Source organism: Anser anser (assembly GCF_964211835.1).
Source record: "Anser anser genome assembly, contig: HAP1_SCAFFOLD_46, whole genome shotgun sequence".
Taxonomy (NCBI): Eukaryota; Metazoa; Chordata; class Aves; order Anseriformes; family Anatidae; genus Anser; species Anser anser.
The window spans coordinates 1,229,012-1,255,702 of NW_028153973.1; positions in this window are offsets into that span (position 1 = coordinate 1,229,012).

Genomic DNA, 26,691 nt, shown 5'->3' on the forward strand with positions numbered 1-26,691 from the left:
ACTGCATCCCCAGTGGTGCCAGGGCACTCTCTGGACTCACCGGGGTGCATCCCCAATAGTGCCAGTGCCCTCTCTGGACTCACTGCAGTGCATCCCCAGTGGTGCCAGTGCACTCTCTGGACTCACCGCACTGCATCCCCAGTGGTGCCAGTGCACTCTCTGGACTCACTGCAGTGCATCCCCAGTGGTGCCAGTGCACTCTCTGGACTCATTTCACTGCATCCCCAGTGGTGCCAGTGCACTCTCTGGACTCACTGCACTGCATCCCTAGTGGTGCCAGTGCACTCTCTGGACTCACTGCACTGCATCCCCAGTGGTGCCAGTGCACTCTCTGAGCTCACTGCACTGCATCCCTAGTGGTGCCAGTGCACTCTCTTGAGTCACTGCACTGCATCCCCAGTGGTGCCAGTGCACTCTCTGGACTCACTGCACTGCATCCCCAGTGGTGCCAGTGCACTCTCTGGACTCACTGCACTGCATCCCCAATCGTACCAGTGCAATCTCTGGTCTCACTGCAGTGCATCCCCAGTGGTGCCAGTGCACTCTCTGGACTCACGGCACTGCATCCCCGGTAGTGCCAGTGCACTCTCTGGACTCACTGTACTGCATCCCCAGTGGTGCCAAGGCACTCTCTGGACTCACAGCACTGCATCCCCACTGGTGACAGTGCACTCTCTGGACTCACTGCACTGCATTGCCAGTGGTGCCAGTGCACACTCTGGACTCACGGCACTGCATCCCCAGTGGTACCAGTGCACTCTCTGGACCAACGGCACTGCATCTCCAGTGGTGCCAGTGCACTCTCTGGACTCACTGCACTGCATCCCCAGTGGTGCCGGGGCACTCTCTGGACTCACTGTAGTGCATCACTCGTGGTGCCAGTGCACTCTCTGGACTCACTGCACTGCATCCCCAGTGGTGCCAGTGCACTCTCTGGACTCACTGCACTGCATCCCCAGTGGTGCCAGTGCACTCTCTGGACTCACTGCACTGCATCCCCTGTGGTGCCAGTGCACACTGTGGACTCACGGCACTGCATCCCCAGTGGTGCTAGTGCACTCTCTGGACTGACGGCACTGCATCCCCAGTGGTGCCAGTGCACTCTCTGGACTCACTGCACTGCATACCCAGTGGTGCCAGTGCACTCTCTGGACTCACTGCACTGCATCCCCAGTGGTGCCAGTGCACTCTCTGGACTCACTGCACTGCATCCCCAGTGGTGCCAGGTCACTCTCTGGACTCACTGCAGTGCATCCCCAGTGGTGTCAGTGCACTCTCTGGACTCACTGCACTGCATACACAGTGGTGCCAGTGCACTCTCTGGACTCACTGCATCCCCAGTGGTGCCAGTGCACTCTCTGGACTCACTGCACTGCATCCCCAGTGGTGCCAAGGCACTCTCTGGACTCACTGCAGTGCATCCCCAGTGGTGCCAGTGCACTCTCTGGACTCACTGCACTGCATCCCCAGTGGTGCCAGTGCACTCTCTGGACTCACTGCACTGCATCCCCAGTGGTGCCAGGTCACTCTCTGGACTCACTGCAGTGCATCCCCAGTGGTGCCAGTGCACTCTCTGGACTCACTGCACTGCATACACAGTGGTGCCAGTGCACTCTCTGGACTCACTGCACTGCATTCCCAGTGGTGCCAGTGCACTCTCTGGACTCACTGCACTGCATCCCCAGTGGTGCCAAGGCACTCTCTGGACTCACAGCAGTGCATGCCCAGTGGTGCCAGTGCGCTCTCTGGACTCACTGCAGTGCATCCCCAGTGGTGCCAGTGCACTCTCTGGACTCACTGCACTGCATCCCCAGTGGTGCCAGTGCACTCTCTGGACTCACTGCACTGCATCCCCAGTGGTGCCAGTGCACTCTCTGGACTCACGGCACTGCATCCCCAGTGGTGCCAGTGCACTCTCTGGACTCATTGCAGTGCATCCCCAGTGGTGCCAGTGCACACTCTGGACTCACTGCAGTGCATCCCCAGTGGTGCCAGTGCACTCTCTGGACTCACTGCACTGCATCCCCAGTGGTGCCAGTGCCCTCTCTGGACTCACTGCACTGCATCCCCAGTGGTGCCACTGCACTCTCTGGAGTCACTGCACTGCATCTCCAGTGTTGCAAGTGCGCACTCTGGACTCACTGCAGTGAATCCCCAGTGGTGCCAGTGCACTCTCTGGACTCACTGGACTGCATCACCAGTGGTGCCAGTGCACTCTCTGGACTCACTGCACTGCATACACAGTGGTGCCAGTGCACTCTCTGGACTCACTGCACTGCATCCCCAGTGGTGCCAGTGCACTCTCTGGACTCACTGCACTGCATCCCCAGTGGTGCCAGTGCACTCTCTGGACTCACTGCACTGCATCCCCATTGGTGACAGTGCACTCTCTGGACTCACTGCGCTGCATCCCCAGTGGTGCCAAGGCACTCTCTGGACTCACTGTAGTGCATCACTCGTGGTGCCAGTGCACTCTCTGGAATCACTGCACTGCATCCCCAGTGGTGCCAGTGCACTCTCTGGACTCACTGCACTTCATCCCCAGTGCTGCCAGTGCACTCTCTGGACTCACTAATGACCATCCCGACTGGTGGCAGTGCACTCTCTGGACTCACTGCACTGCATCCCCAGTGGTGACAGTGCACTCTCTGGACTCACTAATGACCATCCCCAGTGGTGCCAGTGCACTCTCTGGACTCACTAATGACCATCCCCAGTGGTGCCAGTGCACTCTCTGGAGTCACTGCACTTCATCCCCAGTGGTGCCAGTGCACTCTCTGGACTCACTGCACTGCATCCCCAGTGGTGCCAGGTCACACTCTGGACTCACTGCACTGCATCCCCAGTGGTGCCAGTGCACTCTCTGGACTCACTGCACTGCATCCCCAGTGGTGCCAGTGCACTCTCTGGACTCACGGCACTGCATCCCCAGTGGTGCCAGTGGACTCTCTGGACTCACTGCACTGCATCCGCAGTGGTGCCAGTGCACTCTCTGGACTCACGGCACTGCATCCCCAGTGGTGCCAGTGGACTCTCTGGACTCACTGCACTGCATCCCCAGTGGTGCCAGTGCACTCTCTGGACTCACTGCACTGCATCCCCAGTGGTGCCAGTGCACTCTCTGGACTCACTGTAGTGCATCACTCGTGGTGCCAGTGCACTCTCTGGACTCACTGCAGTGCATCCCCAGTGGTGCCAGTGCACTCTCTGGACTCACTGCAGTGCATCCCCAGTGGTGCCAGTGCACTCTCTGGACTCACTGCACTGCATCCCCTGTGGTGCCAGTGCACACTGTGGACTCACGGCACTGCATCCCCAGTGGTGCTAGTGCACTCTCTGGACTGACGGCACTGCATCCCCATTGGTGCCAGTGAACTCTCTGGACTCACTGCACTGCATCCCCAGTGGTGCCAGGATACTCTCTGGACTCACTGCACTGCATCCCCAGTGGTGCCAGGGCACTCTCTGGACTCACTGCACTGCATCCCCGGTGGTGCCAGTGAACTCTCTGGACTCACTGCACTGCATCCCCACTGGTGCCAGGGTACTCTCTGGACTCACTGCACTGCATCCCCAGTGGTGCCAGGGCACTCTCTGGACTCACTGCACTGCATCCCCAGTGGTGCCAGTGCACTCTCTGGACTCACTACAGTGCATCCCCAGTGGTGCCAGTGCACTCTCTGAATCACTGCACTGCATCCCCACTGGTGCCAGTGCACTCTCTGGACTCACTGCACTGCATCCCCGGTAGAGCCAGTGCACTCTCTGGACTCACTGCAGTGCATCCCCAGTGGTGCCAGTGCACTCTCTGGACTCACTGCACTGCATCCCCAGTGCTGCCAGTGCACTCTTTGGACTCACTGCACTGAATTCCCGGTAGTGCCAGTGCACTCTCTGGACTCACAGCACTGCATCCCCAGTGGTGCCAGTGAACTCTCTGGACCCACTGCACTGCATCCCCAGTGGTGCCAGTGCACTCTCTGGACTCACTGCACTGCATCCCCAGTGGTGCCAGTGCACTCTCTGGACTCACTGCACTGCATCCCCAGTGGTGGCAGTGCACACTCTGGACTCACGGCACTGCATCCCCTGTGGTGCTAGTGCACTCTCTGGACTCACGGCACTGCATCCCCAGTGGTGCCAGTGCACTCTCTGGACTCACAGCACTGCATCCCCAGTGGTGCCAGGGTACTCTCTGGAATCACTGCACTGCATCCCCAGTGTTGCCAGTGCACTCTCTGGACTCACTGCACTGCATCCCCAGTGGTGCCAGTGCACTCTCTGGACTCACTGCACTGCATCCCCAGTGGTGCCAGTGCACTCTCTGGACTCACTGCACTGCATCCCCAGTGGTGCCAGGTCACTCTCTGGACTCACTGCAGTGCATCCCCAGTGGTGTCAGTGCACTCTCTGGACTCACTGCACTGCATCCCCAGTGGTGCCAGTGCACTCTCTGGACTCACGGCACTGCATCCCCAGTGGTGCCAGTGGACTCTCTGGACTCACTGCACTGCATCCGCAGTGGTGCCAGTGCACTCTCTGGACTCACGGCACTGCATCCCCAGTGGTGCCAGTGGACTCTCTGGACTCACTGCACTGCATCCCCAGTGGTGCCAGTGCACTCTCTGGACTCACTGCACTGCATCCCCAGTGGTGCCAGTGCACTCTCTGGACTCACTGTAGTGCATCACTCGTGGTGCCAGTGCACTCTCTGGACTCACTGCAGTGCATCCCCAGTGGTGCCAGTGCACTCTCTGGACTCACTGCAGTGCATCCCCAGTGGTGCCAGTGCACTCTCTGGACTCACTGCACTGCATCCCCTGTGGTGCCAGTGCACACTGTGGACTCACGGCACTGCATCCCCAGTGGTGCTAGTGCACTCTCTGGACTGACGGCACTGCATCCCCATTGGTGCCAGTGAACTCTCTGGACTCACTGCACTGCATCTCCAGTGGTGCCAGGATACTCTCTGGACTCACTGCACTGCATCCCCAGTGGTGCCAGGGCACTCTCTGGACTCACTGCACTGCATCCCCGGTGGTGCCAGTGAACTCTCTGGACTCACTGCACTGCATCCCCACTGGTGCCAGGGTACTCTCTGGACTCACTGCACTGCATCCCCAGTGGTGCCAGGGCACTCTCTGGACTCACTGCACTGCATCCCCAGTGGTGCCAGTGCACTCTCTGGACTCACTACAGTGCATCCCCAGTGGTGCCAGTGCACTCTCTGAATCACTGCACTGCATCCCCACTGGTGCCAGTGCACTCTCTGGACTCACTGCACTGCATCCCCGGTAGAGCCAGTGCACTCTCTGGACTCACTGCAGTGCATCCCCAGTGGTGCCAGTGCACTCTCTGGACTCACTGCACTGCATCCCCAGTGCTGCCAGTGCACTCTTTGGACTCACTGCACTGAATTCCCGGTAGTGCCAGTGCACTCTCTGGACTCACAGCACTGCATCCCCAGTGGTGCCAGTGAACTCTCTGGACCCACTGCACTGCATCCCCAGTGGTGCCAGTGCACTCTCTGGACTCACTGCACTGCATCCCCAGTGGTGCCAGTGCACTCTCCGGACTCACTGCACTGCATCCCCAGTGGTGGCAGTGCACACTCTGGACTCACGGCACTGCATCCCCTGTGGTGCTAGTGCACTCTCTGGACTCACGGCACTGCATCCCCAGTGGTGCCAGTGCACTCTCTGGACTCACAGCACTGCATCCCCAGTGGTGCCAGGGTACTCTCTGGAATCACTGCACTGCATCCCCAGTGTTGCCAGTGCACTCTCTGGACTCACTGCACTGCATCCCCAGTGGTGCCAGTGCACTCTCTGGACTCACTGCACTGCATCCCCAGTGGTGCCAGTGCACTCTCTGGACTCACTGCACTGCATCCCCAGTGGTGCCAGGTCACTCTCTGGACTCACTGCAGTGCATCCCCAGTGGTGTCAGTGCACTCTCTGGACTCACTGCACTGCATACACAGTGGTGCCAGTGCACTCTCTGGACTCACTGCACTGCATTCCCAGTGGTGCCAGTGCACTCTCTGGACTCACTGCACTGCATCCCCAGTGGTGCCAAGGCACTCTCTGGACTCACTGCAGTGCATCCCCAGTGGTGCCAGTGCACTCTCTGGACTCACTGCAGTGCATCCCCAGTGGTGCCAGTGCACTCTCTGGACTCACTGCACTGCATCCCCAGTGGTGCCAGTGCACTCTCTGGACTCACTGCACTGCATCCCCAGTGGTGCCAGTGCACTCTCTGGACTCACGGCACTGCATCCCCAGTGGTGCCAGTGCACTCTCTGGACTCATTGCAGTGCATCCCCGGTGGTGCCAGTGCACACTCTGGACTCACTGCAGTGCATCCCCAGTGGTGCCAGTGCACTCTCTGGACTCACTGCAGTGCATCCCCAGTGGTGCCAGTGCCCTCTCTGGACTCACTGCACTGCATCCCCAGTGGTGCCACTGCACTCTCTGGAGTCACTGCACTGCATCTCCAGTGTTGCAAGTGCGCTCTCTGGACTCACTGCAGTGAATCCCCAGTGGTGCCAGTGCACTCTCTGGACTCACTGGACTGCATCACCAGTGGTGCCAGTGCACTCTCTGGACTCACTGCACTGCATACACAGTGGTGCCAGTGCACTCTCTGGACTCACTGCACTGCATCCCCAGTAGTGCCAGTGCACTCTCTGGACTCACTGCACTGCATCCCCAGTGGTGCCAGTGCACTCTCTGGACTCACTGCACTGCATCCCCATTGGTGACAGTGCACTCTCAGGACTCACTGCGCTGCATCCCCAGTGGTGCCAAGGCACTCTCTGGACTCACTGTAGTGCATCACTCGTGGTGCCAGTGCACTCTCTGGAATCACTGCACTGCATCCCCAGTGGTGCCAGGTCACTCTCTGGACTCACTGCACTGCATCCCCAGTGGTGACAGTGCACTCTCTGGACTCACTAATGACCATCCCGACTGGTGGCAGTGCACTCTCTGGACTCACTGCACTGCATCCAGTGTGGTGCCAGTGCACTCTCTGGACTCACTGCACTGCATCCCCAGTGGTGCCAGTGCACTCTCTGGACTCACTAATGACCATCCCCAGTGGTGCCAGTGCACTCTCTGGAGTCACTGCACTTCATCCCCAGTGGTGCCAGTGCACTCTCTGGACTCACTGCACTGCATCCCCAGTGGTGCCAGGTCACACTCTGGACTCACTGCACTGCATCCCCAGTGGTGCCAGTGCACTCTCTGGACTCACGGCACTGCATCCCCAGTGGTGCCAGTGCACTCTCTGGACTCACGGCACTGCATCCCCAGTGGTGCCAGTGGACTCTCTGGACTCACTGCACTGCATCCCCAGTGGTGCCAGTGCACTCTCTGGACTCACGGCACTGCATCCCCAGTGGTGCCAGTGCACTCTCTGGACTCACTGCACTGCATCCCCAGTGGTGCCAGTGCACACTCTGGACTCACTGCACTGCATCCCCAGTGGTGCCAGTGCACTCTCTGGACTCACTGTAGTGCATCACTCGTGGTGCCAGTGCACTCTCTGGACTCACTGCACTGCATCCCCAGTGGTGCCAGTGCACTCTCTGGACTCACTGCACTGCATCCCCAGTGGTGCCACTGCACTCTCTGGAGTCACTGCACTGCATCTCCAGTGTTGCAAGTGCGCTCTCTGGACTCACTGCAGTGAATCCCCAGTGGTGCCAGTGCACTCTCTGGACTCACTGGACTGCATCACCAGTGGTGCCAGTGCACTCTCTGGACTCACTGCACTGCATACACAGTGGTGCCAGTGCACTCTCTGGACTCACTGCACTGCATCCCCAGTAGTGCCAGTGCACTCTCTGGACTCACTGCACTGCATCCCCAGTGGTGCCAGTGCACTCTCTGGACTCACTGCACTGCATCCCCATTGGTGACAGTGCACTCTCTGGACTCACTGCGCTGCATCCCCAGTGGTGCCAAGGCACTCTCTGGACTCACTGTAGTGCATCAATCGTGGTGCCAGTGCACTCTCTGGAATCACTGCACTGCATCCCCAGTGGTGCCAGGTCACTCTCTGGACTCACTGAACTGCATCCCCAGTGGTGACAGTGCACTCTCTGGACTCACTAATGACCATCCCGACTGGTGGCAGTGCACTCTCTGGACTCACTGCACTGCATCCAGTGTGGTGCCAGTGCACTCTCTGGACTCACTGCACTGCATCCCCAGTGGTGCCAGTGCACTCTCTGGACTCACTAATGACCATCCCCAGTGGTGCCAGTGCACTCTCTGGAGTCACTGCACTTCATCCCCAGTGGTGCCAGTGCACTCTCTGGACTCACTGCACTGCATCCCCAGTGGTGCCAGGTCACACTCTGGACTCACTGCACTGCATCCCCAGTGGTGCCAGTGCACTCTCTGGACTCACGGCACTGCATCCCCAGTGGTGCCAGTGCACTCTCTGGACTCACGGCACTGCATCCCCAGTGGTGCCAGTGGACTCTCTGGACTCACTGCACTGCATCCCCAGTGGTGCCAGTGCACTCTCTGGACTCACGGCACTGCATCCCCAGTGGTGCCAGTGCACTCTCAGGACTCACTGCACTGCATCCCCAGTGGTGCCAGTGCACACTCTGGACTCACTGCACTGCATCCCCAGTGGTGCCAGTGCACTCTCTGGACTCACTGTAGTGCATCACTCGTGGTGCCAGTGCACTCTCTGGACTCACTGCACTGCATCCCCAGTGGTGCCAGTGCACTCTCTGGACTCACTGCACTGCATCCGCAGTGGTGCCAGTGCACTCACTGGACTCACTGCACTGCATCCCCTGTGGTGCCAGTGCACACTGTGGACTCACGGCACTGCATCCCCAGTGGTGCTAGTGCACTCTCTGGACTGACGGCACTGCATCCCCATTGGTGCCAGTGAACTCTCTGGACTCACTGCACTGCATCCCCAGTGGTGCCAGGATACTCTCTGGACTCACTGCACTGCATCCCCAGTGGTGCCAGGGCACTCTCTGGACTCACTGCACTGCATCCCCGGTGGTGCCAGTGAACTCTCTGGACTCACTGCACTGCATCCCCACTGGTGCCAGGGTACTCTCTGGACTCACTGCACTGCATCCGCAGTGGTGCCAGTGCACTCACTGGACTCACTGCACTGCATCCCCTGTGGTGCCAGTGCACACTGTGGACTCACGGCACTGCATCCCCAGTGGTGCTAGTGCACTCTCTGGACTGACGGCACTGCATCCCCATTGGTGCCAGTGAACTCTCTGGACTCACTGCACTGCATCCCCAGTGGTGCCAGGATACTCTCTGGACTCACTGCACTGCATCCCCAGTGGTGCCAGGGCACTCTCTGGACTCACTGCACTGCATCCCCGGTGGTGCCAGTGAACTCTCTGGACTCACTGCACTGCATCCCCACTGGTGCCAGGGTACTCTCTGGACTCACTGCACTGCATCCCCAGTGGTGCCAGGGCACTCTCTGGACTCACTGCACTGCATCCCCAGTGGTGCCAGTGCACTCTCTGGACTCACTGCAGTGCATCCCCAGTGGTGCCAGTGCACTCTCTGGACTCTCTGCAGTGTATCCCCAGTGGTGCCAGTGCACTCTCTGGACTCACTGCACTGCATCCCCGGTAGAGCCAGTGCACTCTCTGGACTCACGGCACTGCATCCCCAGTGGTGCCAGTGCACTCTCTGGACTCACTGCACTGCATCCCCAGTGGTGACAGTGCACTCTCTGGACTCACTGCACTGCATCCCCAGTGGTGGCAGTGCACACTCTGGACTCACGGCACTGCATCCCCAGTGGTGCCAGTGCACTCTCTGGACTCACGGCACTGCATCCCCAGTGGTGCCAGTGCACTCTCTGGACTCACTGCACTGCATCCCCAGTGGTGCCAGTGCACTCTCTGGACTCACTGCAGTGCATCCCCAGTGCTGCCAGTGCACTCTTTGGACTCACTGTACTGAATTCCTGGTGGTGCCAGTGCACTCTCTGGACTCACAGCACTGCATCCCCAGTGGTGCCAGTGAACTCTCTGGACTCACTGCACTGCATCCCCAGTGGTGCCAATGCACTCTCTGGACTCACTGCACTGCATCCCCAGTGGTGCCAGTGCACTCTCTGGACTCACCGGAGTGCATCCCCAGTGGTGCCAGTGCACTCTCTGGACTCACTGCACTTCATCCCCAGTGGTGCCAGTGCACTCTCTGGACTCACTGCACTGCATCCCCAGTGGTGCCAGGTCACACTCTGGACTCACTGCACTGCATCCCCAGTGGTGCCAGTGCACTCTCTGGACTCACTGCACTGCATCCCCAGTGGTGCCAGTGCACTCTCTGGACTCACTGCGCTGCATCCCCAGTGGTGCCAGTGCACTCTCTGAACTCAATGAACTGCATCCCCAGTGGTGCCACTGCACTCTCTGGACTCACTGCACTGCATCCCCAGTGGTGCCAGTGCACTCTCTGGACTCACTGCACTGCATCCCCAGTGGTGCCATTGCACTCTCTGGACTCACTGTAGTGCATCACTCGTGGTGCCAGTGCACTCTCTGCACTCACTGCACTGCATCCCCTGTGGTGCCAGTGCACACTGTGGACTCATGGCACTGCATCCCCAGTGGTGCTAGTGCACTCTCTGGACTGACGGCACTGCATCCCCATTGGTGCCAGTGAACTCTCTGGACTCACTGCACTGCATCCCCACTGGTGCCAGGATATTCTCTGGACTCACTGCACTGCATCCCCAGTGGTGCCAGGGCACTCTCTGGACTCACTGCACTGCATCCCCAGTGGTGCCAGTGCACTCTCTGGACTCACTGCACTGCATCCCCAGTGGTGCCAGGGCACTCTCTGGACTCCCTGCACTGCATCCCCAGTGGTGCCAGGGCACTCTCTGGACTCACTGCACTTCTTCCCCAGTGGTGCCAGGGCACTCTCTGGACTCTCTGCACTGCATCCCCAGTGATGCCAGTGCACTCTCTGGACTCACTGCAGTGCATCTCCAGTGGTGCCAGTGCACTCTCTGGACTCTCTGCAGTGTATCCCCAGTGGTGCCAGTGCACTCTCTGGACTCACTGCACTGCATCCCCACTGGTGCCAGTGCACTCTCTGGACTCACGGCACTGCATGCCCAGTGGTGCCAGTGTATTCTCTGAACTCACTGCACTGCATCCCCAGTGGTGCCAGTGCACTCTCTGGACTCACTGCACTGCATCCCCAGTGTTGCCAGTGCACTCTCTGGACTCACTGCACTGCATCCCCAGTGCTGCCAGTGCACTCTTTGGACTCACTGCACTGAATTCCCGGTAGTGCCAGTGCACTCTCTGGACTCACAGCACTGCATCCCCAGTGGTGCCAGTGAACTCTCTGGACCCACTGCACTGCATCCCCACTGGTGCCAGTGCACTCTCTGGACTCACTGCACTGCATCCCCAGTGGTGCCAGTGCACTCTCTGGACTCACTGCACTGCATCCCCAGTGGTGGCAGTGCACACTCTGGACTCACGGCACTGCATCCCCAGTGGTGCTAGTGCACTCTCTGGACTCACGGCACTGCATCCCCAGTGGTGCCAGTGCACTCTCTGGACTCACTGCACTGCATCCCCAGTGGTGCCAGGGTACTCTCTGGAATCACTGCACTGCATCCCCAGTGTTGCCTGTGCACTCTCTGGACTCACTGCACTGCATCCCCAGTGGTGCCAGTGCACTCTCTGGACTCACTGCACTTCATCCCCAGTGGTGCCAGTGCACTCTCTGGACTCACTGCACTGCATCCCCAGTGGTGCCAGGTCACTCTCTGGACTCACTGCAGTGCATCCCCAGTGGTGCCAGTGCACTCTCTGGACTCACTGCACTGCATCCCCAGTGGTGCCAGTGAACTCTCTGGACCCACTGCACTGCATCCCCAGTGGTGCCAGTGCACTCTCTGGACTCACTGCACTGCATCCCCAGTGGTGCCAGTGCACTCTCTGGACTCACTGCACTGCATCCCCAGTGGTGGCAGTGCACACTCTGGACTCACGGCACTGCATCCCCAGTGGTGCTAGTGCACTCTCTGGACTCACGGCACTGCATCCCCAGTGGTGCCAGTGCACTCTCTGGACTCACTGCACTGCATCCCCAGTGGTGCCAGGGTACTCTCTGGAATCACTGCACTGCATCCCCAGTGTTGCCAGTGCACTCTCTGGACTCACTGCACTGCATCCCCAGTGGTGCCAGTGCACTCTCTGGACTCACTGCACTGCATCCCCAGTGGTGCCAGTGCACTCTCTGGACTCACTGCACTGCATCCCCAGTGGTGCCAGGTCACTCTCTGGACTCACTGCAGTGCATCCCCAGTGGTGTCAGTGCACTCTCTGGACTCACTGCACTGCATACACAGTGGTGCCAGTGCACTCTCTGGACTCACTGCACTGCATTCCCAGTGGTGCCAGTGCACCCTCTGGACTCACTGCAGTGCATCCCCAGTGGTGCCAAGGCACTCTCTGGACTCACTGCAGTGCATCCCCAGTGGTGCCAGTGCACTCTCTGGACTCACTGCAGTGCATCCCCAGTGGTGCCAGTGCACTCTCTGGACTCACTGCACTGCATCCCCAATGGTGCCAGTGAACTCTCTGGACTCACTGCACTGCATCCCCAGTGGTGCCAGTGCACTCTCTGGACTCACGGCACTGCATCCCCAGTGCTGCCAGTGCACTCTCTGGACTCATTGCAGTGCATCCCCGGTGGTGCCAGTGCACACTCTGGACTCACTGCAGTGCATCTCCAGTGGTGCCAGTGCACTCTCTGGACTCACTGCACTGCATCCCCAGTGGTGCCAGTGCCCTCTCTGGACTCACTGCACTGCATCCCCAGTGGTACCACTGCACTCTCTGGAGTCACTGCACTGCATCTCCAGTGTTGCAAGTGCGCTCTCTGGACTCACTGCAGTGAATCCCCAGTGGTGCCAGTGCACTCTCTGGACTCACTGGACTGCATCACCAGTGGTGCCAGTGCACTCTCTGGACTCACTGCACTGCATACACAGTGGTGCCAGTGCACTCTCTGGACTCACTGCACTGCATCCCCAGTAGTGCCAGTGCACTCTCTGGACTCACTGCACTGTATCCCCAGTGGTGCCAGTGCACTCTCTGGACTCACTGCACTGCATCCCCATTGGTGACAGTGCACTCTCTGGACTCACTGCGCTGCATCCCCAGTGGTGCCAAGGCACTCTCTGGACTCACTGTAGTGCATCACTCGTGGTGCCAGTGCACTCTCTGGACTCACTGCACTGCATCCGCAGTGGTGCCAGTGCACTCTCTGGACTCACTGCACTGCATCCCCAGTGGTGACAGTGCACTCTCTGGACTCACTAATGACCATCCCGACTGGTGGCAGTGCACTCTCTGGACTCACTGCACTGCATCCAGTGTGGTGCCAGTGCACTCTCTGGACTCACTGCACTGCATCCCCAGTGGTGCCAGTGCACTCTCTGGACTCACTAATGACCATCCCCAGTGGTGCCAGTGCACTCTCTGGAGTCACTGCACTTCATCCCCAGTGGTGCCAGTGCACTCTCTGGACTCACTGCACTGCATCCCCAGTGGTGCCAGGTCACACTCTGGACTCACTGCACTGCATCCCCAGTGGTGCCAGTGCACTCTCTGGACTCACTGCACTGCATCCCCAGTGGTGCCAGTGCACTCTCTGGACTCACGGCACTGCATCCCCAGTGGTGCCAGTGGACTCTCTGGACTCACTGCACTGCATCCCCAGTGGTGCCAGTGCACTCTCTGGACTCACGGCACTGCATCCCCAGTGGTGCCAGTGCACTCTCTGGACTCACTGCACTGCATCCCCAGTGGTGCCAGTGCACTCTCTGGACTCACTGCACTGCATCCCCAGTGGTGCCAGTGCACTCTCTGGACTCACTGTAGTGCATCACTCGTGGTGCCAGTGCACTCTCTGGACTCACTGCACTGCATCCCCAGTGGTGCCAGTGCACTCTCTGGACTCACTGCACTGCATCCGCAGTGGTGCCAGTGCACTCTCTGGACTCACTGCACTGCATCCCCTGTGGTGCCAGTGCACACTGTGGACTCACGGCACTGCATCCCCAGTGGTGCTAGTGCACTCTCTGGACTGACGGCACTGCATCCCCATTGGTGCCAGTGAACTCTCTGGACTCACTGCACTGCATCCCCAGTGGTGCCAGGATACTCTCTGGACTCACTGCACTGCATCCCCAGTGGTGCCAGTGCACTCTCTGGACTCACTGCACTGCATTGCCATTGGTGCCAGTGAACTCTCTGGACTCACTGCACTGCATCCCCACTGGTGCCAGGGTACTCTCTGGACTCACTGCACTGCATCCCCAGTGGTGCCAGGGCACTCTCTGGACTCACTGCACTGCATCCCCAGTGGTGCCAGTGCACTCTCTGGACTCACTGCAGTGCATCCCCAGTGGTGCCAGTGCACTCTCTGGACTCTCTGCAGTGTATCCCCAGTGGTGCCAGTGCACTCTCTGGACTCACTGCACTGCATCCCCGGTAGAGCCAGTGCACTCTCTGGACTCACGGCACTGCATCCCCAGTGGTGCCAGTGCACTCTCTGGACTCACTGCACTGCATCCCCAGTGGTGACAGTGCACTCTCTGGACTCACTGCACTGCATCCCCAGTGGTGGCAGTGCACACTCTGGACTCACGGCACTGCATCCCCAGTGGTGCTAGTGCACTCTCTGGACTCACGGCACTGCATCCCCAGTGGTGCCAGTGCACTCTCTGGACTCACTGCACTGCATCCCCAGTGGTGCCAGTGTACTCTCTGGACTCACTGCAGTGCATCCCCAGTGCTGCCAGTGCACTCTTTGGACTCACTGTACTGAATTCCTGGTGGTGCCAGTGCACTCTCTGGACTCACAGCACTGCATCCCCAGTGGTGCCAGTGAACTCTCTGGACTCACTGCACTGCATCCCCAGTGGTGCCAATGCACTCTCTGGACTCACTGCACTGCATCCCCAGTGGTGCCAGTGCACTCTCTGGACTCACCGGAGTGCATCCCCAGTGGTGCCAGTGCACTCTCTGGACTCACTGCACTTCATCCCCAGTGGTGCCAGTGCACTCTCTGGACTCACTGCACTGCATCCCCAGTGGTGCCAGGTCACACTCTGGACTCACTGCACTGCATCCCCAGTGGTGCCAGTTCACTCTCTGGACTCACTGCACTGCATCCCCAGTGGTGCCAGTGCACTCTCTGGACTCACTGCGCTGCATCCCCAGTGGTGCCAGTGCACTCTCTGAACTCAATGAACTGCATCCCCAGTGGTGCCACTGCACTCTCTGGACTCACTGCACTGCATCCCCAGTGGTGCCAGTGCACTCTCTGGACTCACTGCACTGCATCCCCAGTGGTGCCATTGCACTATCTGGACTTACTTTAGTGCATCACTCGTGGTGCCAGTGCACTCTCTGCACTCACTGCACTGCATCCCCTGTGGTGCCAGTGCACACTGTGGACTCACGGCACTGCATCCCCAGTGGTGCTAGTGCACTCTCTGGACTGACGGCACTGCATCCCCATTGGTGCCAGTGAACTCTCTGGACTCACTGCACTGCATCCCCACTGGTGCCAGGATATTCTCTGGACTCACTGCACTGCATCCCCAGTGGTGCCAGGGCACTCTCTGGACTCACTGCACTGCATCCCCAGTGGTGCCAGTGCACTCTCTGGACTCACTGCACTGCATCCCCAGTGGTGCCAGTGCACTCTCTGGACTCACGGCACTGCATCCCCAGTGGTGCCAGTGCACTCTCTGGACTCATTGCAGTGCATCCCCGGTGGTGCCAGTGCACACTCTGGACTCACTGCAGTGCATCCCCAGTGGTGCCAGTGCACTCTCTGGACTCACTGCACTGCATCCCCAGTGGTGCCAGTGCCCTCTCTGGACTCACTGCACTGCATCCCCAGTGGTGCCACTGCACTCTCTGGAGTCACTGCACTGCATCTCCAGTGTTGCAAGTGCGGACGCTGGACTCACTGCAGTGAATCCCCAGTGGTGCCAGTGCACTCTCTGGACTCACTGGACTGCATCACCAGCGGTGCCAGTGCACTCTCTGGACTCACTGCACTGCATACACAGTGGTGCCAGTGCACTCTCTGGACTCACTGCGCTGCATCCCCAGTGGTGCCAGTGCACTCTCTGGACTCACTGCACTGCATCCCCAGTGGTGACAGTGCACTCTCTGGACTCACTGCGCTGCATCCCCAGTGGTGCCAAGGCACTCTCTGGACTCACTGTAGTGCATCACTCGTGGTGCCAGTGCACTCTCTGGACTCACTGCACTGCATCCCCAGTGGTGCCAGTGCACTCTCTGGACTCACTGCACTGCATCCCCAGTGCTGCCAGTGCACTCTCTGGACTCACTAATGACCATCCCGACTGGTGGCAGTGCACTCTCTGGACTCACTGCACTGCATCCAGTGTGGTGCCAGTGCACTCCCTGGACTCACTAATGACCATCCCCAGTGGTGCCAGTGCACTCTCTGGACTCACTAATGACCATCCCCAGTGGTGCCAGTGCACTCTCTGGAGTCACTGCACTTCATCCCCAGTGGTGCCAGTGCACTCTCTGGACTCACTGCACTGCATCCCCAGTGGTGCCAGGTCACACTCTGGACTCACTGCACTGCATCCCCAGTGGTGCCAGTGCACTCTCTGGACTCACTGCACTGCATCCCCAGTGGTGCCAGTGCACTCTCTGGACTCACTGCACTGCATCCCCAGTGGTGCCAGGGTACTCTCTAGAATCACTGCACTGCATCCCCAGTGGTGCCAGTGCACTCTCTGGACTCACGGCACTGCATCCCCAGTGGTGCCAGTGCACTCTCTGGACTCACTGCACTGCATCCCCAGTGGTGCCAGTGCACTCTCTGGACTCACTGCACTGCATCCCCAGTGCTGCCGGGGCACTCTCTGGACTCACTGTAGTGCATCACTCGTGGTGCCAGTGCACTCTCTGGACTCACTGCACTGCATCCCCAGTGGTGCCAGTGCACTCTCTGGACTCACTGCACTGCATCCGCAGTGGTGCCAGTGCACTCTCTGGACTCACTGCACTGCATCCCCTGTGGTGCCAGTGCACACTGTGGACTCACGGCACTGCATCCCCAGTGGTGCTAGTGCACTCTCTGGACTGACGGCACTGCATCCCCAGTGGTGCCAGTGCACTCTCTGGACTCACTGCACTGCATCCGCAGTGGTGCCAGTGCACTCTCTGGACTCACTGCACTGCATCCCCAGTGGTGCCAGTGCACTCTCTGGACTCACTGCACTGCATCCCCAATGGTGCCAGGTCACTCTCTGGACTCACTGCAGTGCATCCCCTGTGGTGTCAGTGCACTCTCTGGACTCACTGCACTGCATACACAGTGGTGCCAGTGCACTCTCTGGACTCACTGCATCCCCAGTGGTGCCAGTGCACTCTCTGGACTCACTGCACTGCATCCCCAGTGGTGCCAAGGCACTCTCTGGACTCACTGCAGTGCATCCCCAGTGGTGCCAGTGCACTCTCTGGACTCACTGCACTGCATCCCCAGTGGTGCCAGTGCACTCTCTGGACTCACTGCACTGCATCCCCAGTGGTGCCAGGTCACTCTCTGGACTCACTGCAGTGCATCCCCAGTGGTGCCAGTGCACTCTCTGGACTCACTGCACTGCATACACAGTGGTGCCAGTGCACTCTCTGGACTCACTGCACTGCATTCCCAGTGGTGCCAGTGCACTCTCTGGACTCACTGCACTGCATCCCCAGTGGTGCCAAGGCACTCTCTGGACTCACAGCAGTGCATGCCCAGTGGTGCCAGTGCGCTCTCTGGACTCACTGCAGTGCATCCCCAGTGGTGCCAGTGCACTCTCTGGACTCACTGCACTGCATCCCCAGTGGTGCCAGTGCACTCTCTGGACTCACTGCACTGCATCCCCAGTGGTGCCAGTGCACTCTCTGGACTCACGGCACTGCATCCCCAGTGGTGCCAGTGCACTCTCTGGACTCATTGCAGTGCATCCCCAGTGGTGCCAGTGCACACTCTGGACTCACTGCAGTGCATCCCCAGTGGTGCCAGTGCACTCTCTGGACTCACTGCACTGCATCCCCAGTGGTGCCAGTGCCCTCTCTGGACTCACTGCACTGCATCCCCAGTGGTGCCACTGCACTCTCTGGAGTCACTGCACTGCATCTCCAGTGTTGCAAGTGCACTCTCTGGACTCACGGCACTGCATCCCCAGTGGTGCCAGTGCACTCTCTGGACTCACTGCACTGCATCCCCAGTGGTGCCAGTGCACTCTCTGGACTCACTGCACTGCATCCCCAGTGGTGCCAGTGCACTCTCTGGACTCACTGCACTGCATCCCCATTGGTGACAGTGCACTCTCTGGACTCACTGCGCTGCATCCCCAGTGGTGCCAAGGCACTCTCTGGACTCACTGTAGTGCATCACTCGTGGTGCCAGTGCACTCTCTGGAATCACTGCACTGCATCCCCAGTGGTGCCAGTGCACTCTCTGGACTCACTGCACTGCATCCCCAGTGCTGCCAGTGCACTCTCTGGACTCACTAATGACCATCCCGACTGGTGGCAGTGCACTCTCTGGACTCACTGCACTGCATCCAGTGTGGTGCCAGTGCACTCTCTGGACTCACTAATGACCATCCCCAGTGGTGCCAGTGCACTCTCTGGACTCACTAATGACCATCCCCAGTGGTGCCAGTGCACTCTCTGGAGTCACTGCACTTCATCCCCAGTGGTGCCAGTGCACTCTATGGACTCACTGCACTGCATCCCCAGTGGTGCCAGGTCACACTCTGGACTCACTGCACTGCATCCCCAGTGGTGCCAGTGCACTCTCTGGACTCACTGCACTGCATCCCCAGTGGTGCCAGTGCACTCTCTGGACTCACGGCACTGCATCCCCAGTGGTGCCAGTGGACTCTCTGGACTCACTGCACTGCATCCCCAGTGGTGCCAGTGCACTCTCTGGACTCACGGCACTGCATCCCCAGTGGTGCCAGTGGACTCTCTGGACTCACTGCACTGCATCCCCAGTGGTGCAAGTGCACTCTCTGGACTCACTGCACTGCATCCCCAGTGGTGCCAGTGCACTCTCTGGACTCACTGTAGTGCATCACTCGTGGTGCCAGTGCACTCTCTGGACTCACTGCACTGCATCCCCAGTGGTGCCAGTGCACTCTCTGGACTCACTGCAGTGCATCCCCAGTGGTGCCAGTGCACTCTCTGGACTCACTGCACTGCATCCCCTGTGGTGCCAGTGCACACTGTGGACTCACGGCACTGCATCCCCAGTGGTGCTAGTGCACTCTCTGGACTGACGGCACTGCATCCCCATTGGTGCCAGTGAACTCTCTGGACTCACTGCACTGCATCCCCAGTGGTGCCAGGATACTCTCTGGACTCACTGCACTGCATCCCCAGTGGTGCCAGGGCACTCTCTGGACTCACTGCACTGCATCCCCGGTGGTGCCAGTGAACTCTCTGGACTCACTGCAGTGCATCCCCACTGGTGCCAGGGTACTCTCTGGACTCACTGCACTGCATCCCCAGTGGTGCCAGGGCACTCTCTGGACTCACTGCACTGCATCCCCAGTGGTGCCAGTGCACTCTCTGGACTCACTGCAGTGCATCCCCAGTGGTGCCAGTGCACTCTCTGGATCACTGCACTGCATCCCCACTGGTGCCAGTGCACTCTCTGGACTCACTGCACTGCATCCCCGGTAGAGCCAATGCACTCTCTGGACTCACTGCAGTGCATCCCCAGTGGTGCCAGTGCACTCTCTGGACTCACTGCACTGCATCCCCAGTGCTGCCAGTGCACTCTTTGGACTCACTGCACTGAATTCCCGGTAGTGCCAGTGCACTCTCTGGACTCACAGCACTGCATCCCCAGTGGTGCCAGTGAACTCTCTGGACCCACTGCACTGCATCCCCAGTGGTGCCAGTGCACTCTCTGGACTCACTGCACTGCATCCCCAGTGGTGCCAGTGCACTCTCTGGACTCACTGCACTGCATCCCCAGTGGTGCCAGTGCACACTCTGGACTCACGGCACTGCATCCCCTGTGGTGCTAGTGCACTCTCTGGACTCACGGCACTGCATCCCCAGTGGTGCCAGTGCACTCTCTGGACTCACAGCACTGCATCCCCAGTGGTGCCAGGGTACTCTCTGGAATCACTGCACTGCATCCCCAGTGTTGCCAGTGCACTCTCTGGACTCACTGCACTGCATCCCCAGTGGTGCCAGTGCACTCTCTGGACTCACTGCACTGCATCCCCAGTGGTGCCAGTGCACTCTCTGGACTCACTGCACTGCATCCCCAATGGTGCCAGGTCACTCTCTGGACTCACTGCAGTGCATCCCCTGTGGTGTCAGTGCACTCTCTGGACTCACTGCACTGCATACACAGTGGTGCCAGTGCACTCTCTGGACTCACTGCATCCCCAGTGGTGCCAGTGCACTCTCTGGACTCACTGCACTGCATCCCCAGTGGTGCCAAGGCACTCTCTGGACTCACTGCAGTGCATCCCCAGTGGTGCCAGTGCACTCTCTGGACTCACTGCACTGCATCCCCAGTGGTGCCAGTGCACTCTCTGGACTCACTGCACTGCATCCCCAGTGGTGCCAGGTCACTCTCTGGACTCACTGCAGTGCATCCCCAGTGGTGCCAGTGCACTCTCTGGACTCACTGCACTGCATACACAGTGGTGCCAGTGCACTCTCTGGACTCACTGCACTGCATTCCCAGTGGTGCCAGTGCACTCTCTGGACTCACTGCACTGCATCCCCAGTGGTGCCAAGGCACTCTCTGGACTCACAGCAGTGCATGCCCAGTGGTGCCAGTGCGCTCTCTGGACTCACTGCAGTGCATCCCCAGTGGTGCCAGTGCACTCTCTGGACTCACTGCACTGCATCCCCAGTGGTGCCAGTGCACTCTCTGGACTCACTGCACTGCATCCCCAGTGGTGCCAGTGCACTCTCTGGACTCACGGCACTGCATCCCCAGTGGTGCCAGTGCACTCTCTGGACTCATTGCAGTGCATCCCCAGTGGTGCCAGTGCACACTCTGGACTCACTGCAGTGCATCCCCAGTGGTGCCAGTGCACTCTCTGGACTCACTGCACTGCATCCCCAGTGGTGCCAGTGCCCTCTCTGGACTCACTGCACTGCATCCCCAGTGGTGCCACTGCACTCTCTGGAGTCACTGCACTGCATCCCCGGTGGTGCCAGTGAACTCTCTGGACTCACTGCAGTGCATCCCCACTGGTGCCAGTGCCCTCTCTGGACTCACTGCACTGCATCCCCAGTGGTGCCACTGCACTCTCTGGAGTCACTGCACTGCATCTCCAGTGTTGCAAGTGCGCTCTCTGGACTCACTGCAGTGAATCCCCAGTGGTGCCAGTGCACTCTCTGGACTCACTGGACTGCATCACCAGTGGTGCCAGTGCACTCTCTGGACTCACTGCACTGCATACACAGTGGTGCCAGTGCACTCTCTGGACTCACTGCAATGCATCCCCAGTAGTGCCAGTGCACTCTCTGGACTCACTGCACTGCATCCCCAGTGGTGCCAGTGCACTCTCTGGACTCACTGCACTGCATCCCCATTGGTGACAGTGCACTCTCAGGACTCACTGCGCTGCATCCCCAGTGGTGCCAAGGCACTCTCTGGACTCACTGTAGTGCATCACTCGTGGTGCCAGTGCACTCTCTGGAATCACTGCACTGCATCCCCAGTGGTGCCAGGTCACTCTCTGGACTCACTGCACTGCATCCCCAGTGGTGACAGTGCACTCTCTGGACTCACTAATGACCATCCCGACTGGTGGCAGTGCACTCTCTGGACTCACTGCACTGCATCCAGTGTGGTGCCAGTGCACTCTCTGGACTCACTGCACTGCATCCCCAGTGGTGCCAGTGCACTCTCTGGACTCACTAATGACCATCCCCAGTGGTGCCAGTGCACTCTCTGGAGTCACTGCACTTCATCCCCAGTGGTGCCAGTGCACTCTCTGGACTCACTGCACTGCATCCCCAGTGGTGCCAGGTCACACTCTGGACTCACTGCACTGCATCCCCAGTGGTGCCAGTGCACTCTCTGGACTCACGGCACTGCATCCCCAGTGGTGCCAGTGCACTCTCTGGACTCACGGCACTGCATCCCCAGTGGTGCCAGTGGACTCTCTGGACTCACTGCACTGCATCCCCAGTGGTGCCAGTGCACTCTCTGGACTCACGGCACTGCATCCCCAGTGGTGCCAGTGCACTCTCTGGACTCACTGCACTGCATCCCCAGTGGTGCCAGTGCACACTCTGGACTCACTGCACTGCATCCCCAGTGGTGCCAGTGCACTCTCTGGACTCACTGTAGTGCATCACTCGTGGTGCCAGTGCACTCTCTGGACTCACTGCACTGCATCCCCAGTGGTGCCAGTGCACTCTCTGGACTCACTGCACTGCATCCGCAGTGGTGCCAGTGCACTCACTGGACTCACTGCACTGCATCCCCTGTGGTGCCAGTGCACACTGTGGACTCACGGCACTGCATCCCCAGTGGTGCCAGTGCACTCTCTGGACTCACGGCACTGCATCCCCAGTGGTGCCAGTGCACTCTCTGGACTCATTGCAGTGCATCCCCGGTGGTGCCAGTGCACACTCTGGACTCACTGCAGTGCATCCCCAGTGGTGCCAGTGCACTCTCTGGACTCACTGCAGTGCATCCCCAGTGGTGCCAGTGCCCTCTCTGGACTCACTGCACTGCATCCCCAGTGGTGCCACTGCACTCTCTGGAGTCACTGCACTGCATCTCCAGTGTTGCAAGTGCGCTCTCTGGACTCACTGCAGTGAATCCCCAGTGGTGCCAGTGCACTCTCTGGACTCACTGGACTGCATCACCAGTGGTGCCAGTGCACTCTCTGGACTCACTGCACTGCATACACAGTGGTGCCAGTGCACTCTCTGGACTCACTGCACTGCATCCCCAGTAGTGCCAGTGCACTCTCTGGACTCACTGCACTGCATCCCCAGTGGTGCCAGTGCACTCTCTGGACTCACTGCACTGCATCCCCATTGGTGACAGTGCACTATCTGGACTCACTGCGCTGCATCCCCAGTGGTGCCAAGCCACTCTCTGGACTCACTGTAGTGCATCAATCGTGGTGCCAGTGCACTCTCTGGAATCACTGCACTGCATCCCCAGTGGTGCCAGGTCACTCTCTGGACTCACTGCACTGCATCCCCAGTGGTGACAGTGCACTCTCTGGACTCACTAATGACCATCCCGACTGGTGGCAGTGCACTCTCTGGACTCACTGCACTGCATCCAGTGTGGTGCCAGTGCACTCTCTGGACTCACTGCACTGCATCCCCAGTGGTGCCAGTGCACTCTCTGGACTCACTAATGACCATCCCCAGTGGTGCCAGTGCACTCTCTGGAGTCACTGCACTTCATCCCCAGTGGTGCCAGTGCACTCTCTGGACTCACTGCACTGCATCCCCAGTGGTGCCAGGTCACACTCTGGACTCACTGCAGTGCATCCCCAGTGGTGCCAGTGCACTCTCTGGACTCACTGCACTGCATCCCCAGTGGTGCCAGTGCACTCTCTGGACTCACGGCACTGCATCCCCAGTGGTGCCAGTGCACTCTCTGGACTCACTGCACTGCATCCCCAGTGGTGCCAGTGCACTCTCTGGACTCACTGCACTGCATCCCCAGTGGTGCCAGTGCACTCTCTGGACTCACTGCACTGCATCCCCAGTGGTGCCAGTGCACTCTCTGGACTCACTGTAGTGCATCACTCGTGGTGCCAGTGCACTCTCTGGACTCACTGCACTGCATCCCCAGTGGTGCCAGTGCACTCTCTGGACTCACTGCACTGCATCCGCAGTGGTGCCAGTGCACTCTCTGGACTCACTGCACTGCATCCCCTGTGGTGCCAGTGCACACTGTGGACTCACGGCACTGCATCCCCAGTGGTGCTAGTGCACTCTCTGGACTGACGGCACTGCATCCCCATTGGTGCCAGTGAACTCTCTGGACTCACTGCACTGCATCCCCAGTGGTGCCAGGATACTCTCTGGACTCACTGCACTGCATCCCCAGTGGTGCCAGTGCACTCTCTGGACTCACTGCACTGCATTGCCATTGGTGCCAGTGAACTCTCTGGACTCACTGCACTGCATCCCCACTGGTGCCAGGGTACTCTCTGGACTCACTGCACTGCATCCCCAGTGGTGCCAGGGCACTCTCTGGACTCACTGCACTGCATCCCCAGTGGTGCCAGTGCACTCTCTGGACTCACTGCAGTGCATCCCCAGTGGTGCCAGTGCACTCTCTGGACTCTCTGCAGTGTATCCCCAGTGGTGCCAGTGCACTCTCTGGACTCACTGCACTGCATCCCCGGTAGAGCCAGTGCACTCTCTGGACTCACGGCACTGCATCCCCAGTGGTGTCAGTGCACTCTCTGGACTCACTGCACTGCATCCCCAGTGGTGACAGTGCACTCTCTGGACTCACTGCACTGCATCCCCAGTGGTGGCAGTGCACACTCTGGACTCACGGCACTGCATCCCCAGTGGTGCTAGTGCACTCTCTGGACTCACGGCACTGCATCCCCAGTGGTGCCAGTGCACTCTCTGGACTCACTGCACTGCATCCCCAGTGGTGCCAGTGTACTCTCTGGACTCACTGCAGTGCATCCCCAGTGCTGCCAGTGCACTCTTTGGACTCACTGTACTGAATTCCTGGTGGTGCCAGTGCACTCTCTGGACTCACAGCACTGCATCCCCAGTGGTGCCAGTGAACTCTCTGGACTCACTGCACTGCATCCCCAGTGGTGCCAATGCACTCTCTGGACTCACTGCACTGCATCCCCAGTGGTGCCAGTGCACTCTCTGGACTCACCGGAGTGCATCCCCAGTGGTGCCAGTGCACTCTCTGGACTCACTGCACTTCATCCCCAGTGGTGCCAGTGCACTCTCTGGACTCACTGCACTGCATCCCCAGTGGTGCCAGGTCACACTCTGGACTCACTGCACTGCATCCCCAGTGGTGCCAGTGCACTCTCTGGACTCACTGCACTGCATCCCCAGTGGTGCCAGTGCACTCTCTGGACTCACTGCGCTGCATCCCCAGTGGTGCCAGTGCACTCTCTGAACTCAATGAACTGCATCCCCAGTGGTGCCACTGCACTCTCTGGACTCACTGCACTGCATCCCCAGTGGTGCCAGTGCACTCTCTGGACTCACTGCACTGCATCCCCAGTGGTGCCATTGCACTATCTGGACTCACTGTAGTGCATCACTCGTGGTGCCAGTGCACTCTCTGCACTCACTGCACTGCATCCCCTGTGGTGCCAGTGCACACTGTGGACTCACGGCACTGCATCCCCAGTGGTGCTAGTGCACTCTCTGGACTGACGGCACTGCATCCCCATTGGTGCCAGTGAACTCTCTGGACTCACTGCACTGCATCCCCACTGGTGCCAGGATATTCTCTGGACTCACTGCACTGCATCCCCAGTAGTGCCAGGGCACTCTCTGGACTCACTGCACTGCATCCCCAGTGGTGCCAGTGCACTCTCTGGACTCACTGCACTGCATCCCCAGTGGTGCCAGTGCACTCTCTGGACTCACGGCACTGCATCCCCAGTGGTGCCAGTGCACTCTCTGGACTCATTGCAGTGCATCCCCGGTGGTGCCAGTGCACACTCTGGACTCACTGCAGTGCATCCCCAGTGGTGCCAGTGCACTCTCTGGACTCACTGCACTGCATCCCCAGTGGTGCCAGTGCCCTCTCTGGACTCACTGCACTGCATCCCCAGTGGTGCCACTGCACTCTCTGGAGTCACTGCACTGCATCTCCAGTGTTGCAAGTGCGCACTCTGGACTCACTGCAGTGAATCCCCAGTGGTGCCAGTGCACTCTCTGGACTCACTGGACTGCATCACCAGCGGTGCCAGTGCACTCTCTGGACTCACTGCACTGCATACACAGTGGTGCCAGTGCACTCTCTGGACTCACTGCGCTGCATCCCCAGTGGTGCCAGTGCACTCTCTGGACTCACTGCACTGCATCCCCATTGGTGACAGTGCACTCTCTGGACTCACTGCGCTGCATCCCCAGTGGTGCCAAGGCACTCTCTGGACTCACTGTAGTGCATCACTCGTGGTGCCAGTGCACTCTCTGGAATCACTGCACTGCATCCCCAGTGGTGCCAGTGCACTCTCTGGACTCACTGCACTGCATCCCCAGTGCTGCCAGTGCACTCTCTGGACTCACTAATGACCATCCCGACTGGTGGCAGTGCACTCTCTGGACTCACTGCACTGCATCCAGTGTGGTGCCAGTGCACTCCCTGGACTCACTAATGACCATCCCCAGTGGTGCCAGTGCACTCTCTGGACTCACTAATGACCATCCCCAGTGGTGCCAGTGCACTCTCTGGAGTCACTGCACTTCATCCCCAGTGGTGCCAGTGCACTCTCTGGACTCACTGCACTGCATCCCCAGTGGTGCCAGGTCACACTCTGGACTCACTGCACTGCATCCCCAGTGGTGCCAGTGCACTCTCTGGACTCACTGCACTGCATCCCCAGTGGTGCCAGTGCACTCTCTGGACTCACTGCACTGCA